Below are 5,714 nucleotides of genomic sequence, written 5' to 3' on the forward strand. Positions count from 1 at the left end.
AGGCGAAAGCGTTTGCTTTATCCTCATCATTACTCGCCCAGTTTCCGTTCTGAGTACGCAATGGCGCTTCTCGAAGAACAGGCCTCTTCGCATGCTTCAGTGTTCGCTAAAGGGAGTAGTCAGTATGTTCCAAAGCAGAGAAGGACTGACTCGCGTCCCACATGGTTCGCGTTGATCGCAGCGGCGCACTGTAGGCGGTATCTTTTTTCTCTGCAGTTTATTGACATTTCTCATCATACCAATCAAGGCGTATTTAATAAAGTAGTGTTAGCCGTAAATAAGTAAAAAATTGCACTAACAAATTATACGCACAATGACATTATGAATTACAACAAACACATCATTTCAACGTAATGTTCTCCACGGTGAAAAATTCGAATTCGCTGGTAACCCTATTGAATTCGCCATGATACCAATTATTCTTTGGGGTCGAAACAGCAGAGATGTTCAAAATTAATTTAAGGTTTTTGGACCCCAAAAAAAAAATTTAAAAGGGCTAAAAAAAGGGCTAAGGGCTAAAAACAAATTTCTGGGGCAATGTAAAATAATAAGAGCTAAACCTAGTCCCAAAAGCACTAAAATGGCAACACTGGTTCTAATTGCAAAATTTCAACGTTAAGTTTTCCTTTCATTGTTGGGTGCACACTTTTTTCTGCACAAAGAGCAGGTGCGTATCTTGGTAGCAACAAGATAGTGGTCCGAGTCGATGTTTAGCACTCGGAGTGTACGTACGTCTAAAACACTGGAAGCTTGCATTCCGTCTATCGAATCCTGGTCGATCTGCTTTGTCTTTTTCCGATCTGAAATGTAATTTGATGGATCTTTTAATGCTGGAACCTAGTACTACATAATACCATAATTTGGGCCCCGACGAAGTTGATCAGCCTCAGTCGCACCTTGACATTGAAACCGCAAGGCACGATTTTTACATCGTGTCGGGGGCAGCACTCATATGTACGCTGCAAGTGCTCAAAGAAGAAATCCTTGGACACCGCGTCTTTCTCTTCCATCGGGACATGGGCACCGATGAACGAGATGTTGAAGAATCTCGTTTTGATGCGGATTATAGCTAGACGTTCGTCCGCCAGTACTCTGCGACGGAGTCTCTCTCCCATCACAAATCCAGCACCGAATTTGTGCTTTTTACGTGGCAACTGTAGCAGACGTTGCAATGCTCCACGCTTACCTTCCGTTGCCACGTCCATTGCATTTCTTTGATGACGGTGATGGCAGGCTTTTTCTTCCCGAGGACATCAACCAGCCGGGCAGAGGCACCTTCTCTATTCCAGGTGCATAGCCTCAAATCATAGTCTATATAGTATATGTTTACCGTGGTCTCATCCAAGGCATGTTTTCCTTTTTCATTAGGCGGGGCTTTAACGTGACCGGACGCAAAATTTAGCTCGCTCCCAAACGTGTTTGAACGTGTTTGAGGAAAGGTGGATATCAATATCCGGGCGTTGTGAGCTGCGATTTGAGATAGGGCGTTTTTGAACCGGTGTTTGAATTTTTAACATCGTGGTTGTTTATGTAAGTTTAGTACAACATAATACCTAGAAGATAAGCAAACTATACATTGAATTATTATTTTTGGTGGCTAGGCGGTCGATACAATGCTTTGGTATGAATTTTTTTTTTGTGCTTAATTACTCAAGCTCGAGTGAATAAGTATGTGTAGGTATTTATGTATGTCAACAAAATTCCTTTTTTAGAGAACAGGCTGACTTCCAAAACATCAATTGCTTTGCATACGTACAAAGTATAATGTTTCATAACGCCGAACTACAAAATAATGGCAATGTATACCTCTCCAAAACGCATCCGAAAAGTTATCGAAACGCATCGCTAGAGCAATCAGCGCATTAGAAACATAGTTGATACTTCCTTTGTTATTGGTTACCATTGGTGTTTAAAAATGGAAAATTCAGAAATATTGTTCATTGCTATATTGAATATTTCGAAATATGCAATGTGTATGGTTCCAATGTGTCTCAACTCTGCATATACAATAGAGCGGGTCGAAAATCAAATTTTTTTAAAATCCCTTGGTAATAGTGAAAATATATTGTATCATGAAGTCAACAACAAGCCTGCAAAATATTAGTATTTTATTTTAATTGTGAGAGCCCGCACATCGACCGCCAAGAGACCCACAGCACACTAGTCGAATAAGACCAATTCTGGTTAAAAATTCTGGGTTCAGTAAAAAGGGTTGGTGCATATTATTAGATAATGAATCCGTTAACGCAAAAGATAAAGTCAAATATCATTTCTCGCAGCACTTTAGCTTATCGTTAATCTGAAACTTAACTATTTTCAAAGAAATTTTAATTGTTCTCTTGATAATTGCACTGGCCTATAGTCAAAAGATGTGATGAACAGCATTAATATTGCTGGCGTGCATTTAGATCGCTAGTTCCAAATATTCTAATCTTTTTTTAATATTAGCTATAATTTGCGAATTTTTGCAAATTTAGGAACAATTTCGGTAGCTCTAATAGAATAGCCATTATTTTCCATCATCGTGGAAAAATTTTGTTTATTCAAATGAGTATGGAAACACTGAACAGGCACAACTTCTGGAAACACTAATTAGTTTACTTATGTTTATGCATACAATTTAAAAATTGCAAATATAGCAAAATGACAAAAAAAATTGTTAAAATTTTTTTTATATTAAAATAACTGAACGATTTTCATCATATTGTTATCATAAATCAGTAACAGTAAGTCTCGCTTTCAATTTGTTAATTATTACGTACCGATCGAGTAACATTTACCAAAGTTATATCGAAAAACTTAAGTGGCTCTCCAGTTTTTTTTTTTTTTTAAATTATCTTCAATTGTATAAATAACCTTTAAATAAAAGAACCGGATTACAGAAAACTGTGCCAGCGAGTGACTTTTTTCATTCAAGCTGAATGCAAAGCAATATCGTCCAATTGGAGAGTCCTCAAAAGGATTTCCCAGGACATGTTAAAGAGTACTGTAAATCCTACAGTCACTTTTTCACATAATGGAATTAACTAAATATTTATGTATATCTAAAAACTTATTGCACGTCCCCTACTTTCATATAACGGCAAATTTAGAAACAGCGAAAAATGTGCTTCTTCGGCGACTAATGAAACCATTCCGCACCAGTTTTCAAGACTGCAAAAATGGACTTAAAATGGGCGTTTCTCACCCTAATTGTATTGTGCCAATGTATGTTAATTCTTATATGTTTGAAACTACTAATAACTTGTCAAACGATTCCTAATTTTTGACAATACATTCATTCACCACGACTAAGCGTGACTAAGTCTATGGTCCCTCTAGTATTACATAAACGTCCGTAAACATTAAACCGTTTGAAATAAATCTCGTCTCACTTGTTTGTATTTTTCACTTGGTTGCTGAAGTAATGAAGAATTGAAAATTCATAAGGGAATATTATAGTTTTTGTAAGTTTTATCTTGATATCTTAAAAACGTGTTGACTTATTGAAAAATGATAAATGAACGTGAGGTACTAAATTTAATAGCCCTTAATTTGATATATCATCCTTTTTATAACAATAACTCATTCCATAGATATTACAAGCCAAAGTTTCATTTTCGAAATTCATACACTTTGATTTAATTGCGCGGGCTAAAGATAAGTTTTAAATTAATCTTTCTTGGCCAATAACAATTGGCTTAGGCCTAAAACATCATAATATTACTATTACAATGCGGTCAAATGACTTTTATTTTCCCCCATACAAAATCGACCCAGCCTAATATACAAACAGTTTGGATACCGCAGTATAACAGTATCCCAACATTGTATTGATACGTTTTGGAAGTCAGCCACATTCTGCTATTAATTTCATATTTATGCACAAACAAAAACCCTTTTTTAAGCAAATTTCCTGATTTTGCACTTGAGTTAGTTGCCGGTGAGAGCTCTTCTGTTGGGGCCCAGTCAGCATTACTTCCTTTGCTGATCGTTAAATTCGCCAATGGAAAAACCATATGCAAAAAATTTGTTTATATTGTTTCTGACAGTCATTTCAGCCAATTTGGCTAATCAATTTGTTTACCTCAACTTAAATTCCGGCAGTATTAATATACATACATATATCCTCCTTTGAATTCCTTAACGAAGGTGGCTATCTGTAATTGACTGAAAATTGCGCTTTCATTAGCGAACGGAACTAATTATTCATAATATTAATGTTTCAATTAACCACCCACATAAAATCAGAGACTTTGTCAGATGAAACGACCTATACTGTGGGATTTTTGTGTTAACTAAAACTCACCACCGCAGGAGTAGAGAGGTTTCTCTCTCTCTATCAACAGCAAATTGATATGTTGATATGTACGGTCTGTGGGCAAAAAAGAATCTTTTTACAAAGTGCTGCATCGTCCTTTTAGACGATGCCTTAAAAGACGCTTAAGAGGTCGCTCATAAATTAAACGACTGCTATTTAATCTCCAATATTTCTCGCTAGATCCTGTCAGTTAGCGCCCGCTATTGTAAAGCGAATATCCATTATGTTCTCTTAGCCTCCATATCTTCCAGCTGAAGGACTATCTGTGGAAATTAAAAAAATTAATTTACAAATAATTTAGAGACCGCTGGACCTATCTTTGCTTAGCGCCTTATTGCAATAAAGCATAAGAATAAACATAAAAATGTGCTATAAAAAAAAAAAATAATAAAACAAGCAACAAAGTCTAACTTTGGGCGGAGCCGAACCTTAAATACCCTGCGCAAGTATTAAGTATATGTTTTTCACCTTTCCGAAAGCTACCGCTACATGGTAAGCCGGGGTGTATAAATTTTGAATAAATTAGCGTCCTTAAATTTCGAAATATTGAAGTTTCAAGCATTTCTGAAATTTACCGTTATATGAAAGGGACCGCAATTTTAGTCCAATTTCAATAATTTTCAATGTTTTGCTTTTATGTGGTAAGCACAATAACCATACCGAGTTTGGTACAAATTGGTAGAACGGTTACCGAGATACATATATGTGATCATAAGTGGGCGGTGCTACGCCCATTTTCCAAAATTTTATCATAAACGTATTTCTTGAGAAAGAAGTGTTGCAAGCATCAATTCTGAATAAACTATCTTTGATATTTACTGATTTATAGAAGATTTCGTATTTCTCTAAATTACGGTTATATGGGTTGTTGGCGTGGTTGTTGTCCGATTTTTTAATTTTTGGCCATTTGGTATGCTGTACCAAATCCAACAACTGTGCCAAGTGTGGAAGAAATTGGTGCAGCGGTTACCAAGATATACACATGTAACTATAAGTGGGCGTGACTACGCCCATTTTCCAAAAATTTATAATATTACTTTTGGTCTAAAACTTATTGTAAATATCAATTTTTAGTGAATAATCTTCAGTTACTAAAATATCGCAGTTCTCGTATTTCTGAAAATTAGCTTTATCTATTCTGAAAATTAGCGTTAGCTACCTCCCATAGGCGTGGTTATTATCCGATTTTGTCCATTTTCAATACCATACGTCCTACGCCCGAAACAAGTGCACGTACCAGGTTTCATTAAGATATGTCAATTTTTGCTCGAGTTATCGTGTACACAGACGGACGGACGGACAGACAGTCACCGCTTGATCGATTTCTCTTTTCATTCTGATCATTTATGTATACATTTGTATAGATCTATCTCGATTCGTTTTGCCTGTTACAAACAACCGTTATGTGAATAAA

The sequence above is a fragment of the Rhagoletis pomonella genome, unplaced genomic scaffold (assembly GCF_013731165.1).
Source record: "Rhagoletis pomonella isolate Grant_MI unplaced genomic scaffold, Rhpom_1.0 Rhpom_scaffold_00151, whole genome shotgun sequence".
In the NCBI taxonomy this organism is placed as follows: domain Eukaryota; kingdom Metazoa; phylum Arthropoda; class Insecta; order Diptera; family Tephritidae; genus Rhagoletis; species Rhagoletis pomonella.